This window comes from Camelus dromedarius, chromosome 7, assembly GCF_036321535.1.
Source record: "Camelus dromedarius isolate mCamDro1 chromosome 7, mCamDro1.pat, whole genome shotgun sequence".
In the NCBI taxonomy this organism is placed as follows: domain Eukaryota; kingdom Metazoa; phylum Chordata; class Mammalia; order Artiodactyla; family Camelidae; genus Camelus; species Camelus dromedarius.
In genome coordinates, this window is record NC_087442.1 from 68132462 (window position 1) to 68159452 (window position 26991).

Consider the following 26991-nt stretch of genomic DNA (forward strand, 5'->3'; position numbering starts at 1 on the left):
TTTTATAGATGTGAACACTAAATGGCTTCGGCCTCATCTCCATTTTCTTGCCTTTGTGCACAGAACTTTGCAATCTCTTTTCTCTATATTCTTTTTTTCTTTCCTTTTAAATTGACCAAATTTCCATATGCTTTGTGAATAGAAGACTGTGTGGAAAAGTACCTTCTTCTGAAAGTGTAGTCAAATCCTCTGACATCCTGCTAGATTTAAATTCAGGACCCAGTAATTATCTCTCTCTTGTCCTCTGGACAGAGGTGGCTATATGTGGAGTTGGAAAAGCCTTGAATATACCTATTCTGCTTTTTCCCATCCCTGCTACCTTCCTTTATGGCTCCCAACATAGGTGGATGATTCTTGAAATTCCACAATTAGAAATGTATGTGTTGGCCTCATTCAGTATTAAAATGTAATCTTTTGACAAAGAGTGTATTTCATATTATCTAACACATATCTACTACTGTACAGTTAGACTGACTCACTCAGATTCTACGTGTAAGCCCTAATGAAGATGGGTGAGGGGTGGTATGTCACAGAGGAAGAGTCTGGACCTCAAGACAAGTTTACTTATTCAACAATGTTTCTAAGCACCTGAAAAGTATTTTGTTTTTCATTTCTTTTCTTTTTTTTTCCCCTCAGACTGACACAGGCATAGCAGCAACAAATACACAGTGCTAACTGAGGATATACACATCTCTTTCAGTGTAATTAAGGATCTTTTACTGAATCTTGAATAGTCACCCCTGGAGGTCAGCTAAACTGTATAACATAATTTACATTTTAATAAAATGTAATATAAAATAGACTTTTTCCCACTGAATGTCATTGCAAGGATTCAGATAGGGTATTAACCAACACTACAGGACAGATTACCAAATTGCTCTTGACATTAAGTTTCAAACTCTTAACACGGGTTACAAAACCATACCAGTAGGATCCTGTATAGTTAGCAGAAATCACAGAAATAAATTCAGTGACTAATTATTGTCATCACATCCACTGTTTTCATTACCTCATTTCACCCCGAAATATTTGTTGAGCACCAACCATATGCAAGACACTCGGAGAAGTACTGTGAGGATTACAAAGCTCTGGACACAGCTGAGGCCATTCATCACGACTAGGCTGTGCAGTGGCCTCTGCCTGCTGTGTGCTCAGAGTAATTAAAAGGAAAGAAAGCACAGAACCCAGTTTCCAGATGTTGCCTTCTCATGGTATGTTCAGGATGCCCTAGAAAATGCAGCCTAAATTTGAAGTCAGGGTACTTCAAACCAAATCAGTTCAATACAAATTCACAGGCATTGTTTTAGGAGCTGTGGAAACGAGGACACAAAACAGGCAATGCTCTTTTATGGGAGGCAGACAAAAATGCATTACTTATTATGATATAACATGAAAGGGACTTATAATAGTAGTGAAATCAAAGTGCCTTGGAAAAACAGGAGGGAGTGATTAATTCTGTAGGGCCTTTGTGGAAAAGGTTGAGACAGTAGCAAAAGAGAGATGTCATCTGGTTTGAGTACATTAAACTAGGATTTTAGACAGTAAATAAAAAGGGGAAATCCCAGAGTTAACTACAATTCTAGTTAAATACAAAATTCTGGCCAGTAAACTGACAAAATTATTAGAAAATTAATAAATAGAGAATTTTTAAAAGACGAAAATTACTTATCATGAACCTAGCATGTGCAAAACCCTAATCTATGCTGTGGGAGACAGAAGAGGTATTTTGTCCTTACAATGAGCTTGCAGTTTTTACTGGGGGCAATGACATAATGAAATGAAAACAATATAAAAGTATTTAAAAATGCAATAAGCACACCAAGCATATGGTTAATTATAAAGCGAGTGGTGTATGTAATGTTGAATACAAAGCATTTAGGAAAATGTGGCTATAGGTTGGAATAGTCTGTAGGGCCTTACATTTTTCTGTATTCAAAGAGGAAAATTATGGGGTTGGTTGGTTGACAGTCAAAACCAAGGTTATAGAGATGGGGCAGCATGAGACACAGGAAAGAACTCTGGTCAGAGTTAGGAAACTTGAGTCCTTCCTGAGCCTGGCTCAGCCACCAACCATCTGTAACTTAAAATGACTCATTTAACTTTGGTGGCCCTCAGCGCTCTGCTGCAGAGGGAAGGCTGAATGAAGTCTCCTCCCCTCACCAGTTCTTTCCATTGTTGCCATTGTCTGCTCACTACCCCCAAACCAAAACAGCCCTTGTCATTTGCCAAGGGAACTCTGGGACCTTACAAGCTGTGCTCTTAAATCAAGCTGACAAATGCAGGACCCCGTGGCTGCTTTTCTTCTATGGCTCTACCCCAAGTCAGTTTTATGTTTGGGATTAATAATTGCAAGGTGTGTGAACACAGACCTAAAGTTCCAATCACACAAGGATTTACCATGCAGCCAATAAGGCCTCAATTCAGGACTCATCACTTGCACAGGCCCTTTCTATGTCCCTGAGGGCAGCCTGACAATTAATTCATATGTCACATGTTTTTGTAAAATCTGTAGAATGAAGCTGTTTCTGCATCTTTTCTTAAAGAGGATCCCACCTCCAAATCCTGTAAGTTCCAGTTTCCACAAAATGTTGTATCCACTCTGGTCCCCACACACTTTCAGGTTTCCTGCTGAGTGGCCAGGGTGTGTGCAAGTCTACAAAGGAAACCTAAGACAGGAAAAGGTGATATATCCCTGTTGGCCTCGTATGAGGTAAAAAGGAAAGAAAACTTACATCTTGTGTTTGTATTTTTGTTTTTGCTTTTCCTTCTGCTTGGTCCTTCCTCAGGGCCAGTCTTTTAATGGAGGGCTGATCTCTGTCGCTTCCTTGTGCCTGCTCTTTAAAGGCCAGTAACAGTGGATTGGGTTTTACTGGAACACAGGTACTTATTTTGAGGCTTAGAGTTTTTGAGACAGTATTTGTCCTGCTTCTTCCGCAGGGAGTCCTTGGAGACTTTATGGTATAGAATAAACACGTCCTAAAGCCACCCGGGCGCGGACTCAAACGTCAGAAGTTGCTTTACATACAGAGAGGCCTGTCCGGAAAAAACATCCCTCAGCGTGGCCAGAGCTACATTTAATCCACGCTGTTGACAGCCCGCGCGTCGACAGGGATGGACTTTTCTGCACGCCGGGGGGACTGGCGTGCGCAGAGGAAGGGAGGGGCTGAGGGCTGGGGGAGGAGATCGGAAGGGAAGAGGTAATCCCCGGCGTTTTGAGCATCCCCTTTTTAGAAAGACTGAGTCTCTCCCAGGACAGCTGCTGCGGTCACACCACAAACTTAAAAGCTGCCCTCCCGCTCCGAGCGTGCCTTTCCTCACCGCCCTCGCCTCCTCAAAGCTCCAGCTGGTGCCTGGCTCCGCGCCGCTCGAGGCAAGACGCTCGGGGGTCAGCAGCGCCCCCTGCCTCCCAGCCTGGTCGCTGCGAACGCAGCCTCCGCGCTTCGCCAGGGCCGCCGGCGGCTCCGCGGCACAGCCAGGGCTGCCGCTCACAGGAGGTCGCGCCGGTGCCCGGGGTAGCCGCGTCGCTCGCCCACAGCCCGCACCCCCTTCCTCTCTCTCTGAAAAGATATTGGGCAAAGAGAGAGGGAGAGAAGAGTCTGCGGCAGGTAAGGCTGGCTCGGGTCACCTGCTGCTCCAGTGGGAGGGCGCGCTGGGGACCGCGGTGGTAAGCAGGGGGTGACTGGGTTTCGGGGTGGCTGTGGGTCTGAAGTGAGGATACTGGGCGAGATAAGGAAACGTTCCCTGACTGAAAAAGCGTTCCGGAGCTGACAGGGAGTGGGCGCGCGGGGGGCCGGACGCGGAATCCCGGCGCTGAGCCGCGTACGGCCTGGGCGCGCGCGCGCGCGCGCGCGCGGGGGTACTGCGTGGCGGCGGGCGCGGTCCCACTCGCCGCTGCCGCTGCTTCCTGAGTCCGAGCCTCCGTGGCCCGCACGGCGCAAAGTTTTCTTCCCGAGACGCGCCGGGAACTTCGCTCTCTCCCTCGCTTCCTCGCTCCCTCCCGGCCCGGCGCCGAGAGCGCGTTTGAACGTGCCCCGTGGCTCCGCCGGCTGCAGGTTCATTCGGAGACGCGTTGTGGGGGACCGTCTGACGAGGACTTGACCGAGGGCGTCTGCACCCTCGCTCTCTCCTTTTCCCGACGGGCTGGAATAGGGGATGAGGACGCCGTGGCGGTTATTTGTGTTGTGGTGTTTTTGGGGAGGGATGGGCGACGCCTTTTTCTCTGAGGGAACCGCAGCGCTCCGTCTGATGGAAGCAGGCATCTTTCCAGACTCTGAGGGCAGAGTTGGAGGCAGACACCAACCTCAAAACTGGCTGTCTGGGAAAGGCGGTTCCGGAAAAACGCACTGTTGCGGGAGCGGGGCATCCCTGGGTAGCCTCGGCTTTGCAGCCTCCGAAAAGACCCGGATTTGACCCCTGCTGGGAATTTAACCGGTGATTTTAAGCCTGCGGATATCCTCCTCCCCTCAACCCCCCTGCCCCGCTCCCTCCCTCCGCTCCCGGAGTTGACGCGTTAATGGGCTGCCCTGGCAGCGCCCGGGCGGTTTTCGGCACTGGCCGAGTCTCCTTCCCTCATGACTTGAGTTCAGCCTCGTGGGCTGGTTGCTTTGCTTGCGTTCCAGTGCGCGGAGGGGACTTGACAGGAGGAGGAGACGCCGCCCTCCCGCCACCAGGGTGGACTCGTAGGAACTGGACCGGAGCCGCGCGCCTGGCAGCTGGGGCCGCTGAGGTCCCGAATTCCTTGTTACGGAGATTTAAGTTAAATGGGAGAACTTTTCAACGTTTGGCCCTGACTGAAGCCGTAATAAAAAGAAAAAGTCCCAAAGAGGACTGTTCTTTCTCCTCCAAGGCCCCTCCCATCCTTCCTTAGCTTGCCAGTGCCTTCTGCAAGAAAGAAGGGTTGGGGCGGGGAATTAAAGTTTTAAATTTAGCCAGAAAGGTACTTCCTCGATGTGTGAGTGTGTTGCGGGGTTGGGGGTCCTAAGGGATGGAAAAGGTTGAGGGGATCGTAGAGGAAACGGGATGACACCCTTCTTGGGTCTGGTGCTGCTGTTGTGTAACCATGGCAACCACCAGGGCAAGAGCGGTCAGAGCCTTCCGGGTTCTGCACGTGGAAAGAAAAATGTAAAGAGTGGGGAAGGGAGAGAATTAACATGTCATCACTCCAGTGATGCCTTCGCGTCTCCTGCTGTTCTGAGGCCAGACGGCTAGGAGGATGAGCAGGAAGAGTCTGGGCAGCCCAAGCTCGGAGTTGCTTTAACTCTGTCCAACCTTGGAGTCACTGAGGCTCGCCTCAGCAGCTAGACCTGGCCAGAGGAGCCATCGCTGACAAGCTACAAAGTTATGGTTCAGGTCAGGGAGATGAGAAAAGACCTTGGCCCTTGGAAGAGAAAGGCCAGGAAATACAGGAAGGTGATGTGGGAAGAGATAAGAATAGGGTCAAGAGGTAGCTGCGAGACAATAAAACGGTACTGATCTGGACTGCCAACATTTCAAATGGAATTTGCCCATTTATGAAATGGAAAATTGGTGAAGGGAAAGGACATTTATCAAACGCTTATTGCATCCTGGGTGCTTTGTATCACGTATTAGTATCTCAGGCTTATTACATACTAGGTGCTTTGTATCACGATTAATACTATCAACATTATTTGAAGTTTCATTATTCTCCCCCTTTTTTTAAGATAAAAAAAGCAGAGACAGAAGGTTTGAAATGGGTGGTGTCTCATTTTGGCTTTTGCTATCTTAAGAAAAATCATAAGTCTTAAAAATGGTATTGATGGTTAGGGGAATAGACAAAGTGGTTATTTTCATCTTAGAGATGAGAATGATGAGATGCAAAGGTGTTAGTTGATATGTTCAAATATAAACTCGTAAAGGACAGAGATGAGATTGAAACTGTTTTACCAGGATGTGGGTCACCTTTTAGGGACTTAAGGCAGCTTTCCATGGCCCCTCTTAAAGGGAGGGCCTTTCTAAGCTTAGTTTGTTGCAGTATCTGTATATTATAATTTACAGAGGAAGAATCCCAAGAATTTAAATGGGATCCAGGGTCGAGGATGAGTATGGGCTGCATCAAGTCTGTAGGCCAAGAATCATATATACATGATATTAATAATCTATACTTATATGGGTCTTATTGTACTTTATAAGAATTATTAGTGGGTTTAATAATGTTTGTAAAGGAAAAATTAGAACAAAAGAAACATTTTGTCAAATAGTTACCTCATGACTCTACTGAGAAAATTTCCTGCAATTAATGAAATTTTCATTAGTCTACTTATTGCCTTCATGACTTGAATACCTACAAACTGACTTCATATTTCAGCACCACTGGTTCACCTTTGGAAGAGACTGTCACCGTTCACTTGGGAGAAATAATAATTTGGCTCTGTTACCCTCCAGCTGACTCTCTGAGAGGGCGAGGTCAAGGAAAATTGTCTGGTAATGCAAAATGTTTTGGAATTATCAGGAAACTATAAACAACACCAGCAGAAACTTAGGGTAAAAGGCAAAGAAATAATTATGTATCCTTTCATTTGCTTTTTTGCAGAATTTACCTTCATAGATACATCTTAGTTAATGAATTTGCTTTATAATTTTGCATGGGTAAAACGCACAAAGATAAATTATTTTTAATCTCGTGTGTGTGTGGGGGGGAGGGCTGGTGAGGGTGGGAGTGAGAATTATTTTTGGTGTCAGGGAAAGTCAGGAATATAAACAATTACAAAGGCAGAGGAAGCACATGTACTGTTTCCAGTGACAGGTTAACAGACCAACTATAGATTTGAACTTCAGTCACTGAATTGAATTACTCTCACGTCTTCTCTTTTCCAGAGCTAGGAAGTACATTGGGGTTGGAGTTAAATTAAGACAGGAGGTTTCGTGGTGCTCAGTTCTTATTCTTCATACCATGTTCTCATTCTATGACATGGGTATTTGTTAACTATCAAAATTTGTCACAGACCTGAAAGTGTCTCTGAAGATGTCCTCTGGAATTGGCAGATATCTGTGTGGCCCAGTGTTTGTTTTCTGTTTGGGCAGAGTTACTGGGTTAAGTCATCCCATTTTTATTAGATATTTGAAAAATCAACTTCTCAGTCTCAAGGAGAAACATTCTGACTGATGCTGGTTTAATAAATATTAGTATGTCTTCAGACTGTTTGTTATAGCTTCATTATTTAGGAAAAGACAAACGTGACTCAACTTTTACTGTTCTTTCTGGGAAACATAATGCTTGGATGACATGTTCTTTGGGAAACATTCTTGTCAATTAGATGATTTATTTAATAAACATGAGTAATCATAGCTCTGTTTGAAAAGTTACTCTTAAAATAGAGTATTATTGCTTTCATGGAAAATAAGTAAAATTGTATAGGTATAGTATAGTGGTGATGTTATTAATATACTTTTACTATATTAATTATTCATTTTATTCGCTCTTTTGTTTTAGTCAGTCTTTTTTCACATCTTACACAGCTTTTAAGGATTATGGTGTTATATTTGGTCCAGAAATGAGCCTACATAACTGGTACCTAATAACTGAGTTAAATGTATATAGTTTTGAGTATATTACATTAGCTGAAATTAGACTAATAAAATTACTCAGTAGAGATATTGTCTGGAGTTGGCATTAGTGAAGAGAAATAGTATAATCTATGCATGTATTATGTGCATGTATGATTTACTTAAAAACAAAGTCCAAAAAAAAAACCCAAAGTTGCTTAAATAGTCCCATAGAAGCCTTTTTTAAAAAATATGTTGACAGTGTGATCCATGCCTAATGATGTCATAATCTCAAGTTATGTATAAACAATCTGGTTTCCTTTAATGGAATATATAAAATCAGTGTTAGGCTTTTACTCCTCTGTGGTTTTGTATCCTTCTCATAGACTAATCCATACAAAGGAAATTAAGGCATTTATTGATGCATATGAAATTCAGGTATTCTTGTGTTTTGGTATTTGCTGTTGTTTTCAGATAAATCTTTGCTCTTCATTTCTGAAATGATCTGTGATAGAAAGAAGTGTTTTCTAAGGTGAAAAATGAATACTGTTCTTAGTTGGAGGAAACTTTTCAATTTTGAAATATAACAGCACTTCACTTCAAAGATAGCTATTTAGAACTGTCAGAATTCTCAGTTTTATTTGTAATACTAAATACAGGGTCATTAGAGATTGATACTAATTTTAGTTTTCTTTTTGAAATCGAGTGTATATCCTTTAGAATTTGTTTATTTATTTATTTATTTATCTAAAGGGTAGGTAATTAGGTTTATTTATTTATTTTTAATTTTTTTAAAATGTAGATACAGGGGTTTGAACCCAGGATCTTGCGCATACTAAGCACACGCTCTACCACTGAGCTATACCCTCTCCCGATCTTTTATATTTACATTAATGGTTTTCATTACAGATATAATTCATGATCATTACTAAAAGACTAGAAAATACAGATAAGCATAAAGTAGGGAATTGTTAGTGAAAAATTATCCATAAATCTACTACACATAAAGATATATGGTAGTTCTTGGCTTAAACATGAAATTTTCTTAAAAAATAAATTTTGTATGTGACATCCAGTGCCTAGATCTCATTTTCTAATGTCATTCTCCAATGACAGGACCCAGGGATCCTCGGGGAAATGACTGTTCTAGGACTGGGGCTGGAAATATACATGAGCCTGGAGCATCTTGTGCCAAAAAATAAACAAATGCTCAAAACACACAGACATATATATGTGTACACACACACACACACACACACACTCTATCACACCACATATGCACAGTGATAGGGGTGTGTCAAAGAGACAAGCCAAAAAGAAAACAAAAACAAAAAACTCCCAATGGCCAAAGCTGGAACAATTTGAGCAAAAAAACAAAGTACTATTGATTATAACCCAAAGTATAAAATAAATATCCATGAGACCATGTTACTATAAATGAATGATGACTAAATGAATAAATGAAGGAGAAAAGACAAATGTCTCACCCAGGAGAATTTCAAATAATTTATGGAGATACTCTGCCCTCAAGGAAGGGGAACATGTAACTCCTTATTTCTGAGGTGTTAACTGAGCATGGTCACTTCCTCCAAAGAGTACTCAGTTTGGAAAGGGGAGAAAAGAGTACTTTAAAGTGAATAAGCCCAGCAAACATTGTCTCAACCAGCAACCTCAACATTCTAAGTATGTGCCCTTGATATGTTGGGTTGAAAATAACACTCACTCTCTCAATCTCTCTCCCCAAAACCCATAACCCCAATAAAACCATTGGAAAAACATCAGACAAATTCTAATAGAGGGACAGTCTACAATATACTTGACCAGTACTCCTCAAACCTGTCAAGATCATCAAAACCACAAAGTCTGAGAAACTGTCATAAGCAAGAAGAAGCCAAACAGACACGAACTAAATGTAATGTGGTGTCCTGGATGGGATCCAAAGAAAAAGAACATTAGGTAAACACTAAGGAAATCAGAATAAACTATGGACTTTCGTTAATAAGAAAGTGTCAATATTGGTTTATTAGTTGTAACAAACGCCCATACTAACATAAGATGTAAAAATAATAGGGAAACTGGGTGTGGGTTATAGGGGTACTCTCAGTACTATCTTCTCAATGTTTTTGAAAATCTAAAACTGCTCTGAAAAATAAAGTCTGTTTTTAAAAATTATATTTGCAAACATATAGGTTAACCATGGTGAGAAACTGTATAGAAGGTAAACCCTTCTCTGGCCAGAAATGTTAATGTCATTCAATTTAATGCTCATTTTTATTCCCCTAGTTCAAGGTACTACTATTCTACGTTTTTTTTTTTTTTTCTGTTGATGCTAAATATATTAGAGCTTATCATAATAAGCATGTGTTTTCAATTAGTTGTTCTCATAATTACTTATTTTTCAAAATAAAGTGGATTATTTGTATTAACAAAAGTTTCCAGATCCCCATTGTTACACATTCTCATGCAAAGAAAACTAGGTATCAGTGATGTCCTATAAAACAATCTTAAATGTTAAAAGAAGACAAACTTTTTTCTGCTTCTGGTTTTGCTATTTTATTGGTATTGACAAGATCCAACATATATGCCAGGTATCTTCAGTTTTACACAATGATTGTGCTTCCAAATTCTTGCTAAAATAGCTCAGTAACTATATATTCTTTTTTCCCCTCTTTGAATCTCAAGGACATCAGCTACATTAAATATGTTAAAGATTATTCTCTATCAAATATTATATGTATACTACACATATCATTGCTATTTTGAAATTTAAAATATACCCAGGAGGCCTCTGTGTGCCCCTGAATTCCTAGAAGCTGAGACGCAGGTGTATTCCAGAAATTATATATAGGCTGCCGTTTCCCTTTTTACCTCTGTGTGTGTGTGTGTGTGTGTGTGTGTGTGTGTTTTCAGTGCTTTCCCTCATTTTGTATATATACTTTCTTTTTATATATAAAAATCACATGTTATTCCTTCTATTCTGTGTTACAAATTGTTGCATAGTTTTTTAAAAACATTTTTTATTGATTTATAATCATTTTACAATGTTGTGTCAAATTCTAGTGTTCAGCACAATTTTTCAGTCATACATGGACATATACACACTCATTATCACATTTTTTTTTAAAAAAATTGAGTTTTATTTTCTTTCAGTAAGCTCTCTCACTTACGGTTGGATCCAAAGTCCTGTCATTCCACCTTATGCAAGCTTTTATACATGCTGATGTCTTATTTTTGAATGTTACCTTATGTTTGTAACTACTTAACAATTGCCTGATTCTGTGCTTTATAGTTAATGAGTTTCTGCTGAATTTGTGCTCTACTGTGGCAATTGTTGAAAAGTTTAAACATGCTTTGTTTTTTTCCTGTTTTTAGTTTATATGAGTCATTGCACATAAAAAACACATTTCAAGAACTTGTTCGGGAAGAGTCATGGAATCCAATCCCAGAATATGTGACTGTGTGACTAAAAGGCCTCTTTTTTTGGTGATTCCCCACTGAACTTCCTGAAATAATCAAAGTGTCTGAAAAAGACTCAGATCAATATGACTAATATGCTCCGGGCTCTCACTGGAATCTTAGATGCAGAGTTTTCATTTCTGTTACACGAAAGAATTGAGTAACATTTTTTAAAAGAGAGATCCTGCCTAGGATAATTTAGCTTATTCAAAAAGAGGAATGAAGAAATAAACCTTTAGAAATGCACATACCTAATTTGCATAATAGAGATAAGTGCAATTCATATTTTTGCACAGACTATCATGTTGCCTCCTTTTTACTTCCTATAGACATATTTTCAAGTATTGATGGATTATGAATACATAATAATAACCAGAGTACCATTTTTTAACATATCTTTGCAGATTAATCATCTCAGATCTCATCAATTTTGAGGTTTGACTGTCCTTATTAGAGGGCAAGTTTTCTATGTAGTTGTATACTTATTAACTTTATCCTTGACATATATTCTGATTCAAAATTTGCTCTTTTGGCCACGCTAGCTTCTGTCTCGTAGCTTCAAACATTTCCTTATCATAATCGAAATAGTGTGTTACAAGTTGCTTTCCAAGCATGTTGTTAGAAGGTTAAAATAACCAGACTATTCTGTCTGCTAAAGTATTTGCATGATGAAAAAGTGTAAGATGAGTTATTTATAATTTTAAAATGAGAAGTTAATATAAATCAAGAAATTATTGTAACAACTTATGAAGGTAAGGCTTTTATCACCTGTAAAGTAGCTGTTCAAAAGCATTTGTATAGGATATACAGATGAGAGGGTAACATTTCCCTTTCTTTGGCTTGATTCACATTTCACAGAGCTGTGGGGATTGTTGTCTTAGACTGCACTGTGATGAGGTTTGGCAGAGAGTGTTCATTGTTCAGGTTTTAAAAAGGGCAAGTTTTTGGCAGGAGTAACTAGCAGAGAAGAGGAATGCTATGCTTACACATGTGCACTCAATAAACCCTTCAGAGAGCTCGGGCTAAGATATTGCAATTCCTCACTCCACCCTACCCCCAGTCTCTGGATGTTGATTGTCTAGAGCCCTTCTTTTGTTGTGTCATTATCATGTGGGCCTTTTCATATTCCAGAAAATGGTACTTTTGATCCATAGTTCAGAAGTTACGGTCCGGTGAGTAGTCATCTCATATCCTGTACATTGTCACTTGAGACTTATTAAAACTAACAGTTGCATTCAGGTCTGCTTTCCCCTAATATTTATCAATCACACAACCATCATCTTTGTGATAGCCATCACTATAATCCTTTAATATATTTGTAACTCTTGGGTATTTCTAGAGTTTCCTTTTGTTCCTTTATTGGGTACAAGCAGAGTTAAAGAGTGTTTGTACTTTAAGTAGGTAATGTATTAGGAGGAACAGAAACAAAAAAGTCTTGTAAATTCCCCAAATTAATAAATGGGACAAATCAGCATTGATCAAATGGGCCCACAATTTCTGTACCCTGTCCCCATGGGACTTTACATTGATTCCTTCTTTCCCTTGGAATAATTTCCTTTTACCCACCATCACCTCTCCTGATCCCCAACCAATGCTCCCTTTCCTAGCCACCCTCACATATATCCACTAGGTCTTGCCTGGAAAAGTGCTTTAACTCAAGTTTTGCCCTCCTCTCTGTAAGATCTTTTTCAGTCTCAATGACTATTACTGTCTCTCTTACTTCCAGTGTCACAAGACTGTTTCTCAAGGATAAGGACCAAATGGTTGTTACTTCGACATCTTTCTCCATATTCTCATGCATATCATCACCAAGTCTTGTATATAATAAGCACACAGTCTCAATACTTGAATAGAAATTAATCTATTCAGAATCCATGACCTGTTTTTTCTTTGTGACTACTTTAGATGTGTAATTCATCATAAAGGTTATCGCGCACAAACATTCCTTCATTGCAAAGGTCATTTCACACATATTCATATTACTTTTGATGCCTTCCTATCCTGAATTCCCTTTTCATATTTTCTTCAATTCAGGAAGGGTTTATTGAGTTCCTGCTATGTGCTGGGCACTGTCAGAGTCACAGATGAAATACAGAAGTAAAAACATGGCTGCCACCCTGAGGCAGATGATTGTAAAAAGAACTCATCATCATCACGGGTCAAATCAAATCCCTTCATGAAGTTAAATCCAAAAAAACTAAAGGTCCTATTCATAGTCTTGGTCTTTTCTTTCTATCGCCTTTTCTTTAATGATGTCATCTTCTTCCCTGACCTCTATTTTTATCTATGTGGAGGTTATGCCCAGAGTATTATCTCCAACCCTGACTTCTCTCTTGGGTCCCTCTCCAACACCTGGGGATTAGCCTTTATTACTCACACTCCACTTATAAAGGAGGTCACTCTGGTAACTGAAAGAGTCTTTGATTAGTGTAACTGTAAGGCTTTCAGGTGTGGGGAGAAATGTGGTGCAGCGGTTAAGACTATGCCCTATGAAAGCAGACAGCATGGGTGTGAACCTAGCTCTGAACCTAGCTCTGAGACCTCTTAGCTCTGTGATTTAGACAAGTCACTTGACCTTTCTACATCTGTTTCCCATCCTTTAATTGTGAATTCATGAAAGCACTAACCTCCTAGGGTTATTGTAAAAAATAAATGGGTTAATGTAGGACAGTCAGATGCTGTATGGTACATCATGTTACCTGTGTGAGTATTATCTTTCCATTGTGCATACACAGATTATGCAGTTTACACATAGGTCAGGTTCTCACACCATCTATGCGTTGCTCTCCTGCCTTCTTGTATTTTGTCTGCTGAATATCATTCACCTCATTCAAAGAAAAGTCCTGTGGTGACCTCCTTCAGATATATCCCTGGGTAAGAGAATGACATTTTAGGATTGATTATTACCACCTCATGCTTTTGCACAGAAGTGTGTTTTTTTCTTTTCTTTTCTTTTTTATTGAAGTACAGTCAATTACAATGTGTCTGCCTCTGGGGTACAGCACAATATCCCAGTCATGTATATACATACCTATGTTCGTTTTCATATTTTTTCCATTAAAGGTTATTACAAGATATTGAACATAGTTCTCTTGCACAGAAGTGTGTTTAAAGAGACATCATTTGGGGGCAGACTACAACAGATCATGATGTGGGAATATGAGGGAGAATCCAGGGCAAACCCTTTAGCTGTCTCAGAAGGAACAGCTAGTTATAGAGGATAAACAGCAAGTAGTAAAATCTTTTGGTGCCCCATGTAGATTGCCAGGTTTATTTTGTAGCACTCCCCCATTCTCCTTTCTCTGTCTAATACTGAATTGATCACATTACATATTTCCTGGCTAAAGTGCTCCATCCCCAAGTAAACAATACAGAGGTGTTCAGCAGCCTCCACGACCCACTCTGACTTTTCTGCCCAGTGCACAGATATTTCTTTAGCCCTCCAGTGTGGGCCTGTGGTCATTCTGATCCCTTGCCCACAGCTTACTTCTGCTATTTGATCACTTCCTCGTCCCTGTACCCCTCCTAACCAGTGATTGCTCTTGAAATTTCTTATTAATGCCCTCAGGATTGTGTGGTTTGAGAATATCCTATTTCAGTCCTGCGTATAGGGAGTGAAGGGAAGCAAAGTGGCCTAATTCACTGGCCATCCACTAGAGGATCTGGAAATCTGCCCAGTGACACTCTCTTGTATGCAGTCTCATGCCCAGGGACTAGCCCTTTACTAGACGATATACCAGTGCTGAACTTGCCCTGCTTGAGCTAGAGACATCCCTGGATCCTTGCTCCCTAAGTGCTGGGCTTCAGGGGACCTCCAGGAACCTATAGTACGGCACTCAGGGAATCAAGTGGCCTAAGAGAAGCTAAGCCCTCATCTCTCAAGGAGGAAGTTTAAGGAGAGCCCTGAGATAAATGCGTAACTCCTGCATCTGGGTGTAAGCAGACTGATACACAGAGAAAACCTTTGTCCCATGCTGCCTCACCTGCTTGGCAGTTCTCTGGGATGTAGCTAATAGAAACAGCAAGTATGATATTTTCCAGAAATTGAACTTAAAGGTCACTTCAGCTTCTGAGCAAGTGGAAGTGAAACTGAATAACATTCTAGTTATTTTATGGGAAAATACTTTTCTAAGGCCGTTCTTGGTATTGTTTCAGATTAGTCTATTCCTATAATTGTCACTTTGGCTTATGACTGTTTATCAATATACTTTATATGAATCATAGTTTATAAATTGTTTTAGTGTATCTTAAATTATCTATTTTATATGTACTATATTCATAACAATATATAAGACCCTATTTCTATTTCATAGAAAGTGAGGCATTTCAGAAATAGGATAAATAAGATTTTCTTGAAATAATTTCTAAATATTTTCTGAATAATCATAAAGCCTTATACTCTACAGTGTTTATCTAGGCATATTAAATATTCTCCTGTGGTTGCAAATAAATAGATGTAAATTGACGTAAAATGTTTCTCATATATATGAAAGATTATATATATATAAAGATATATATATCTTTATCTTTATTATGTGGCATTTTCTATTGCATGAGTTCTTAAGGATAATCTTACTAGAGCAAATCAAGAGAAGGAAACAATTTTAAAGACTAGAACCCAGAGTCAATTTAGTTTGTTTGCTTTGTTTTTATAAATTCTCTCTTACTCCTGTTGGTTTTTTATTACTTTAGTGAATAAATATTTATAAATCTCCTGGCTTGTCTCTTGATGAGATTTTAAGTAAGGGAGATAATTTATATTACTTTTCTAAGCATTTTGCTGGGGCAGGGAGAGTTTCTTTTTCAAATGATTACTTCTGGCTGTCATGGGGACCAGCCAGGTTAATAGTGGTTTTCTGCACGGTTCCAGGGTCATTAAAAAAGTGTGATGTGGGCCAAGGTCATATTTCTTGTTCCAGGTGGGTAGTTCAGGACTGAACACAGGGAGAGGGGATGATCCTGGACTTCTCGGGCACGTTGTTCTTTGGGGGACCCTGTCATTTTGGGGTTGTATCTGACTGCTCCTTCTCTAGCTCCATCACTGGTTCTCCTTTTTCTTCCTCCCACTAATGGCACTTTGCCAACGGTTCTGTTCTTTTCTCTCTATAGACTTTCCTCCCTGATCCATTCACTTTCCTCATTTCTGTGACTATTTAAATGGGAAAGACACATAAATTATTAACCCTGACCTCTCTCTGGTCTTGTTCATGTTGCCAGTGCTTTTTCCAGGAGGCCCTGGTCTAAGGCAATTGATCATCCACTTAACAGGCAATTTAAATTCCTGTTATGATCTCATCATGTGCTTTCTTCCATTGTGGTTGTGATTTTCTACATACAAGTGTTTACACTTGATTGTGGTGGAAAGGGGGTACACTTTGGAGTCACAATTTATTATTTGGGTAAATTCACTAAGTCATTTAATTCGGCTTCTGGATCCCTCATATATTGAAGTGGGGTAGATGACAGCTCTGTATACAAAACACATCTGAGTATTAAGTAAGAAAATGTAAATAAAGAATCTCTCCTGGTGCCTGACAACACTGTTATTTAATAAATCAACTGAAATAGTTTTATTTCTTCTCACCAACATATATTAAGCAAATTTTTTTGGATACGAAAACCTACCAATGCCAAGATACAGACTTTGGATTTTATTTTGTAGGTAATTTGGAGCCACTAAGTTTTTGAGCCATGAAATAATCCATGAATTAGTGTTTTAGGAAGATGAAAGTAGGAATGGTTTTCAAGGAAACCAGCTAGGAGACTCTGTAGATAAAATAGGGGCTGGACTAATATGGTGGTGATGAGAATAGAAAATAAGCAAAGCCAGAGAAATAGAAGGCTATCATCTCAGACTTGTTACTTGTGTATTTCATGATTTTGCCGTGTTATGTAGCCAAAACATTATTATTGTCATAGCAACTTTGTACTCAGCCTGACTTAGAACTGCTCTATATTCCTCTCAGAATCTGAATATGTTAGCATTCAAACTTTCTCATTGATGTTAGGCTTTTTGAAATAAATACATATTGCTTCCAGAATTCATAATAGAACACGTAATATCTTCCCACATATAAGGTCACAAGTAAGACTTGATCCCAGAAGGATATAAAATACTCATGAACTTTTTTCCTGCTAAAGAAAGTTTTAAATATTTCAGATTACTGAAATAATCTTTAGTTACAGAAGATGGGAGTTTGTGTAGACAGCAACTTTCAGGCAGATATCATGAAACTAGAAATATAAGCCAATGACAATCTTAATATTTAGTTTGTGAAATAAAATAGCGAATCCTTATTTTGTTGTCATATATGTTTAACATTTAGTGTCCAGTATATGTCATGCTGCTATTCATCCTTTTGTCTTTTTAAAAAAAAATTATGGTATCCTGTCCATTTTTCAAAAGCTAATTAATGCAAATCTCATGTTCTTCATCAGGATAACAATTCATAAAACATAAGTAAGATTAGTAACCTATTTTCCCTGTCACACACATTCACATTTGTAATAAATTAGTTTAATTTAAAATACAGAGGGGAAGGTACAGCTCAGTGGGTAGATCACATGCTTAGCATGCCCAAGGTCATGGGTTCAATTCCCAGTACCTCCATCAAATAAATAAATAAACCTAATTACCAACCCCCCCAAATACATACATACATACATACATACATACATACATACATACATACATACATACATATTATACCTTTAACAAAACATCATCTCCTAGGGTAAAGATACGTGTCTACATCTTGTTCATTCTCCTTGACACCTCGTAATCAATCTTTGTTGATTTGTAATTGCAAGTTAAAAAAATAAAATCAAAGTAGAGCTGTGAGAGTCAAAAATAAGATCCTGAGTCATTATTTTGTTTAAATAAATAGCTATTCTTTTTCAGTTTTAGTTGGAAAGAATCTGGAAGTCATAGAATGATTATCCTTTCCTCAATGAAAGACATCTAAAATAAGTCTCATAGATAGCAGTAGTTATTTAATTAAAAAATGTTAGGTGCTAGATTAACTGTTTATAGCCTTCTGTACCACTAAGTTAATAAGTTATGAAAAGCTCCTTACTATCAGCTTATTTTGGCTTTAGATTACCTGCATTCAAAAGAAGGTTAAGAGCAAAAGTTACTTTGTGAAAGTAGCTGCAACATGTTAGTTTAGGAAATGTTACTCCTAATGTTTAATTTTACATTCTGAATATATTGAATTCGTGTGTATCCAACACTGAATTTTAGAATTTCTCCAACATGGTGTATTTCGTTAAGACTTCTTTAACAGAGCTAGTACCTGTGGGCTTTTGTTTGCATGTCTGTTTTAATTCTGGCCTGGGAAACAGAATGTAAGCCTGATAAATTATCAATCTCAGGATACCTATTTTGAAATCCCTGCAATTAAAAATATATATAAATAGTAAAATAACTTTCATCTCATAGACTCATGATATTTCAAAAAAAAAAAAACTGAGAGAATGTCTAGTCCAATTTCTTAATTTTACAGTGAGGATTGAGGATGAAGTAATGTGAATTCTTCCTTCCGTCCCTCTCTTCCTTACTTCCTTCCTCAAACATGAAAGAACAACTATATTCTAAGAATGGTGCTAAATGTTTGAGATGAATGGCCTGAGGCTTCCTTAATTCATGATCCATGTCTGTAAGACACTAGTTGTATTGTGTTCAGAGACACATAAATGAGTCATTACAATGCTGAGATTATAGTGAAGTATCTTCACTCCTAGAAGACCAAGGATCTTTTTTTTTTTTTTTCACTGATGTTGATAGATGACTTGGAAAATAAATCTAGTGCATTCTGCTGGGGCTGTTAGACCCAGGCAAAGTAATGACTACTAGTCACATAATAATGACCATTTCCAAAAGAACATATTAACTTTCTTATCTGATAACCAAAGACTCTGTTCTGCTTATGATCTCCAAAGCTGTAGAGCTGCTCTGGATCTGATCTCTGTCCTCTTTCATTATATATTTAAAAAGAATGCCCTTTATTAATGTTATAGAATTTTTAATCTATATATCTATGTATAGACACTCTTATGTATACGTATATATGTAAATATCTAAAGGGGAACAAATGTGTTGCCCCCAAAACTGCCTCTTTGGTGTAAGGATTATCTTGACCTCGTTATTTTTTAAGAGACAGCAGACATAGGAGAATCTCTGAAAACCTAGTAGAAGCTACCCTTTTGTAAGAGAAATTTGCATTTATAAGGGAAATCTCCATTTGTAAGGGTATCTTCTACTCTGTACCAGGAAGACAAAGGTGACTAAATCTTAAACTCTCATCACTGGAGAAGACCACTGACTTACATCTGCACAACAACTATACCCTTGTTTTCTGGGCTTTGCTTGGTAACTTCCCATAACTGGCTCCTCGTACTCCATATCTTTCTTTTGTCTTTAGCTGAAGAATGTATTTTAGGTGGTAGCTTGTGCCACTTAGTTTAGTTACTCAGTTTTCCTGGGTATCCTCCATGTATACAGGAGGTATACATGTTATTAAACTTCTGTTTATTTTTCTCCTGTTAATTTTTTTTTATTATAGGGGAAGCGGGTGTCTCAGCCAGGAATCTAGAAGGGTAAAGTGAAATTATTTTTCCCCCTTACAACATATATGTATGTACATATATATGTCTACTGCAACATGTTAACCCTTTAGGATATATATAATATAGGATATATATATGTGATAATATATATGATATATATGATAATATAGAATATATATATGACTACATATATAGTACATATAGGATATAATTTTATGTATATGTGTGTGTGTATATTACAAGATTAACATGTTAAATGGTAAGAAAGTTTTGGAGGGTTATTAAATACATTTTAAAAAACTTATTAGGAAAAAAATTTGTTAGGAAAGAATCAGAGCACTGAGGTAGAAGATGGGTTTCCTACTTTCTCATGTAAAGTAGTTTTTATTGTGAAGGAAAAGCCGGGTTGGTCTAACAAGATAACTCACAAGTCTAGGAATGTGAAGGAGAGGCTGGGCTGGGCTGGCAGGATAACTCACAAATGTAGGTATTGGAATACTGACCTTAGTTCTGCTAGACTAACTTGTAAATCTAGGTTAATTAGTGGTGGTTTGCTGTTCATGTTTTTTGCTAGCCAGCTGGATTTTCAAAGATACATATCTGGCTTTGGAATGTTTGTTTGCTGCCTCCCCGCCTCCACTTTTGTGATGATAATGCTGCTAAAGCTGTTTTATGCCTATTGGCTGAATACCCCAAGCTTGTACTTTACCCTATAAAACCTCATGCGCACGTCTTGGAGGTGCTCAGAGCTTTGGAGCAGAAGCCCCTCTGAGCCCGCCGGCGTAATACATCTGAGTATTCCAACCCTCCGAGTGGTGCTTGTTTCTTGACTGGCCTGTCGTTTCCGTAACATTTCAACAGTAAATAACATGAAAGCATGTGATGACTCAGACTCTCCTCTCCCAGTTGTAGTACTCACCCCTTGAAATCACCTGTTTTCTAGTCTGCAGCCTCTGTGAAGGCAGGAATGTATCTGTCTGGATGACCATGCTGTCACTGTAGTGCAAACAAATAAGCATTAAATGAAGGAATGATTCTTATATAGGATGTATGTCTGTGAAGTGTTCTTTGTGATGCTTTCATTGGTTGAAGACCTTCAGGAAGATTCTTCCAGGCAACCTGGAAAGTGTGAAGTCTTTGATTTGCTTTCTTGTTCTTATTTGAACTTACCTTGTGACTTATATTGTTGTTATCTATCAATTTTAGAATAGCCTCTTGATTCAAGAAACCTAAGCCAGATATAGGTTTATTTAAAGGTACTTGCCCTCATGCACATTTTGGAACTCATTTGTAAAGAGAGGCTTTTAGTAATAACTCAGCTATTTAAAAATATAAAATAAATATAGATTATACTTAAACATTGTTAAAAGTTGTTGAGTAGTATTTGCTGTTCATTACCCTGAGCAATTTGCTCTGAGTAACTTGTAGAAAGGATGAAGCTTTCTTGGAACTGGTGTCTAACTGCACACCCCTCACCCCCTCACCAAAAATGCTAAGTAATTGATAGATTATGTGAGCAGAGATGGGACTTTTCCGCTTTTTTAAAATATGAAAATCTGGTACAAAATGCTGTCAAACCATTCAACTAGACTAGACTTTAATCCAAAATAAATGTCCTTATCAAAAATATTCATGTTAATAGTATACTTTGCATTTTCTGGTTTGTTGTTTATAGTTCTTTGTCTGTAGGAGGTAGCCTTATGTAAAATGTGGCCATTTTACATTTATCATCTGGGTGTGAACAAAGAAAAAGAGATAACATTTTTACACAATATCATGCCTTCTTGATGTGATCACCTTTAATAATAGAAACCAAAAGAAACATTTCCCAATGTATTCATCATAATTCTTCCAGGAAGCAGATGTGCAGTCTTATTTTCTCTTAATCATGTATTTATTTATTTCATTACATCTTTCATTTGTGAATATTTTCCTGTCGAGGGAAATTCCATCCTTCCTGGAATAATAATTCCCAAATTTTGTATGTGTTTTTTTAAGCTGACGAGTTGATGTGGAAATACACTCTCCCTTCTTATTTGTATTGTTTTTTTGGATTGTATCTCTATATAGGTGGAGTTTAAGTGCTTATAACTCTTCCTGAGGACATTTCTGTGGTATCAAAAATAATAGATCCAGGGAATTTTAAGGGGAAATAATCACATTTCTACTAAAATACGAACAAATGAATCTCCAACAATAGTATCAGCTTCATGGGAAATTATAGTATCATCTAAAGGTGAAAATTTATAGTAACTCAACCTCTTACCACTCTAGCTCTTTCATTCCTTTCCTTCACTCCTGCTGAAATGATTTGTTTCCCTCAGAACATCCCCACCCTTGACTGTGCACCATATTTCCAAAATCTCTGGGTTTCACTTGTTCAAGTATCTAGCCTAGATCTCCAGATCAGGCATTTTAAACAAACAAACAAAAAAAATCAGCCTATTGCAACTCTCATTGCTGATGTAGGTTCCTACATAATGATGCATAATCTGGTTTGAGCTTTTTGATCCCCAGGTGGATTTCAGTTCATCTGGGTCTAATGGATTACCTATTGGTCCTCCAGCCATCTTTGCTGGTGGGTAGTTCTCTAAGGCCAATTCATTTGTGTTGGCCTCAGAACAATGTTCAGAAATGTTTGGCAAATCTGGTAATTATACTCACATTCACAATACCTATACGCCATCATTCAGACCATGGTGTGATCAGTTGTTTTGGCCATAGTCTGTTACACGTTATAGCCTCCTGTACAAACCTCCAGCTCATATTTCCTTATCTACTTTGATATCTTCCTGGCCTTCAAACACAAAATATGCAAAATAACACAGGTTTTTTTAATGTTTTATTTTCTTTACTGAACTTATTAACCTCTTTATTTCTATTATCTCCATTCAATCTGAATTTAATCAACAGTCATATATAATGCAGTGTAGAGCATATGTTTTGGGCTTAGTCTACCTGGGTTCCCATCCTTGCTCTGTCACTTATTGACTGTAGCTTTGGACACCTAATTTTATCTTTCTGTTCTAGCTTCCAGAACTGTAAAATGGAGTAATAATAATATTTAACAGGTTACTGTGGGGATTAAATAAATCAATATGAGTTCACAACTTAGCAGTGTCTGTTCTTTAATTATCCCCACATAAATGTTAGCTGCTATTATTATCACTTTCTGTTGCTCTTTATTTCTAGTTAGTTGAGCAATTTTTCTTAAAATGTCCCTCCTTTTTGTTCTGACTGTCTACACCATGACTCAAACCTTCATGATCTTTTGCATGAATTATTTGAATAGTTTCCTAACTCATATTCTCATTTAATCATAAGCTATAACTTAGAATGTTGCATTCCAAAACCTTTATCTTGGTTAAGAATACTGTATTTGGTAAGATAAAGGTTTTATAGAAAAATTTATAATCTAAGCAAAACTGAAAATGGCATTAAATATTATGAATATATGTATATATGTGTATGTGTGAATGGGTATGTATGTGTGTGTATGTATATGAAACCTTGTTCTAAATAAAAGTAAAAGGAACATCATTCTAACCAAATTAGACTCTCATGATTATTAAACCTGCTCATGCTGTTAACTGTCTTCTTGGCACCTTCCTCTGTTGATTAAAAAACTACAGAAGCATGTAATATGCTCAGGTATGTATTTATACAATTTTATGTTACAGAGACCATATATATTTTAAAATTTGTGAACCAGTTTTCATTTTCTCTTGATATATATATATCCATATATATAAATATATAAAATATATATATATATTTCTTTATTGAATCTTCTCCCCATTAATTGAAACTCCTTATACCACTCACTTGTTCCTATTTTTTTGAGAGGGATGCTCTTTTGTTTAAAAGGAAAGATCTGAAGTGGACTTAGATGTTGTGAATTTTTAAAAATCGCTCTACCTATGCATCAAGTTACTGAAAAATCCCAAGTAATGAAACCATTGTGGTAAAGTATGATTTTCCCCTGATAATGTGATCCTTTCATCATCAGCCATACTCTCATGCCACGTGGTCATTCATTCCCTGCCTGGAGTGATGGCAGAGTCCAGTTGAAGTGCCTTAAATTGGTATGATCTGGCTTTAATCTAACTTGGCATCTTAGATCACACTTATTTCAACCACATGAAACTGTAACAACACTAACAACACCTCTTTTCTCACGCCATGTCTTATGTGTCTCTTCAAGTATTACTTACTCTCCAATTCCAGCCTAAATGATATCCTTGCCATGAAATTTTTATCGACTTCACCCAATTCCCCTTCATCTTAATCATCATTTTTAATGATTTAGTTCATACTTTACATCTTTTATAGCAATTGCATTTTGCCCAAATTATAGCTGTTGTGTACATGTTTTCTTTAAGTACATTGTTACCCTCCTGAGTAAAGGACCTTATTTTACTGAGCAGCTACAGACAAAATACAGTGGAGCTGAGTCTTATACAGGTTCTAAGTTTTAACGTCACTATTTCAAGTTAAAATTTCATCCTGTCAATACTGTCCTGAAAAGTCACTAAAGTAATACATAAAGTGTATTATGCAGCATTTGTGTGCCACTTTAGGAGCTGACATTCAGTCTCTCAATAATGTATAACACTGAAAGTTTTCCTTCTGCATTGGCTCAAGTCACTGTTTCTTCACGTTAGCACAGATGAAGTAATTGGCTTGTATTTAGAGGCTGCGTCGTATGAAAGAATCCACGCCTCTTTAAACACGAAAACCAAATACACCTTGGTGAGATGCTTAGACTATCAGAGCTGAGAATGACTAAGGGAATTTCATTTTTTTCCCTTAAACTTATTTTTTTAAAAGCTAAGTTGTCTAAAAACTATTTTGTACCTTCTTGGTTTTTGTGAAATTTAGTTGTCTACTTTCACAAGTGTTGGGATAGGTAGGTAGGTAGAGATATAGATAGAGGGAGGTTTGGGTAAAAATATACTAGTTAGGGGGACTATATCAAACCTAAAAACTTTTGTGCATCAGAGCAAACAACTGAGTTTCAACGGCAACCACTGAAATGGGAGAAATTATTGCAAATCATGTATTTGATAAGGGTTCATATCTAGAATATATAAAGGACTCCTACAACTCAATAATTTAAAAAAACTGAAAAATGAACAAAGGACTTGCAAAGACATTTATTCAAAGACGATTTAGAGATAACCAATAAGCATATGAAAAGATATTCAACGTCACTAATCATTAGAGAAATGTAAATCAAAACCACCATGCCATGCCATTTCACATCCATTAAGGTGGCTACTGTCCAGAGAATAGAAAATAACAAGGGCTGATGAGAATGTAGAGAAATTGGAATCCTTGTGCACTGTTGGTAGGAATGTAAAATGATCCAGCCTCTTAGTAAAACAGTATGGAGTGTTCATAAAAAAACTGAAAATGTGCCCAGGAGTGGAATTACTGGGTTATATGGTAAGTCTATTTTTAGTTTTTTTGTAAGGAATTTCCATACTGTTTTCCATAATGGCTACACCAAACTACATTCCCACCAATCGTATAAGAGGATTCCTTTTTCTCCACACCCTCTCCAGCATTTATCATTTGTGGACTTTTTAATGATGGCCATTCTTACTGCTGTAGGTGATACCTCACTGTTGTTTTGATTTACATTTCTCTGATCATTAGCAATATTGAGCATTTTTTCCCTATGAGCAAGCAGTGCCACTCCTGGGCATATATAGAGGGAACTCTAATTTGAAAAGATACATGCACCCCAATGCTCATAGCAGCACTATTTATACTGGCCAAGACATGGAAACAACCTAAATGTCCATCAACAGATGACTATAAAGAAGTTATGGTATATATACAATGGAATACCATTTAGCCTAATAAAGAATAAAATAATGCCATTTGCTGCAACATGGATGCACCTGAAGATTGTCATTCTAAGTGAAGTAAGACTGGAAGAGATAGAAAAATACCATATGATATCACTTATATGTGGAATTAAAAAAAGAAGACACAAATGAACTTATTTACAAAAGAGAAACAGACTCACAGACACAGAAAACAAACTTAAGGTTACCAGGGGGAAGAGGGTGGGAGGGGATAGATTGGGAGATTGAGATTTGCAGATACTAACTACTATGTATAAAATAGATAACCATTTTTACGCTATATAACACAGGGAACTATAGTCAATATCTTGTAGTAACCTATAATGAAAAAGAATATGGAAAGGAATATATGTATGTATCTGTATGACTGAAACATTATGCTGTACACCAGAAATTGATGCAACATTGTAAACTGACTATACTTATGATTACCACATGACCCAGCAATCCCACTTCTGGGTATATATTCCAAATACTTGAAAGCAAGATATCAAAGAAATACTCCTCCACCGAAGTTTATTGTGACATTATTTATAATAGCCAAGAGATGGAAATAACCCAAATGTTCATCAATGGATAAATGAACAAACAAAATATGGTTTGTATATACAATGGAAAGTTATTCAGCCTTAAAAAAGAAAGAAATCTAGTCACATGCCACAACATGGATAAACCTTGAAGACATCATGCTAAGTGAAACAATTCAGTCACAGAAAGACACATAGCATATGAGTCCACTTTTATGAAGTATGTACGTTGTCAAACTCATAGAAAGTAGAATGGTTGTTTCAGGGATGAGGGAAAGGAGAAATGGGGAATTTGGCTCAGTGGGTATTGAGTTTCAGTTCTGTAAGATGAAAAAGTTCTGGAGATCTGTTGCACAACTGCTGCTGTACGTAACAATACTGAGTTGTACACTTTAAAAAAATGGGTAAGATGATAAATTTCATGTTGCATGTTTTTTTACCAAAATTAAAAATGATTTTAAGAATGCTGGTTTAAATACAAATGTTTAAATCTAGGATATTTGGCATGATATGATGTAGTGGTTCAGTTCAAATTATTATTCAAGAAAGGCTTTGCAATAGAAATATTGCTAAAAGAGCAAACTTTTACTCGGATAGACCTTTGTTCAAATCCATGCTTTGCTACTGGCTGACTATATGACCTGAAGCAGTAGTTTGAGTTCTCTCAGCATCAGTTTCATCACAAGCTAATTTGGATTAAAAATAATATCTACCTGTAGAAGCTTGAAATGAAATGCCTTGAGTTTAGCATGTAGTAAGCATTCAAAAAAAAGTTGTTTATTATTATCATTCTTATTGAAGGTTCCATTTAAAAAATAAATATTTATAACTTATATTGCAAGTTCAAAGCTTCTTTGTTAGAACAGGCATCTATGACTTTTCATTTCAATTTATATTTGGAAGATAGGCAGGCTTTACTTTTTTTTTCCTACTATTTTTGAAAGGGCATTCAGACATGAAATGCTTGATTATTTACTTGAATCAGGATTGAAACACTTGGTTAGTTGAAGGCAATTCTGGGAATGAGAAGAAGGGCCCCTCTCTGAATGACTGAAGCTGGA

The 26991-nt window shown here is 37.7% G+C and overlaps 1 protein-coding gene across 3 annotated transcripts in view; it reads left to right on the top strand.

Moving 5' to 3' along the window:
- The first annotated feature begins 3227 nt into the window (after window positions 1-3227).
- SEMA3D (semaphorin 3D) overlaps window positions 3228-26991 on the top strand; it is a 177030-nt gene continuing 153266 nt past the window's right edge. For 2 of the 3 annotated variants that reach the window (XM_010977991.3, XM_064487618.1), the window contains exon 1: window positions 3228-3605. The gene's annotated coding sequence lies outside the window, so the exon portion shown is untranslated. The remainder of the gene's footprint in view (window positions 3606-26991) is intronic. The other variant, XM_010977992.3, reaches the window with a different exon arrangement.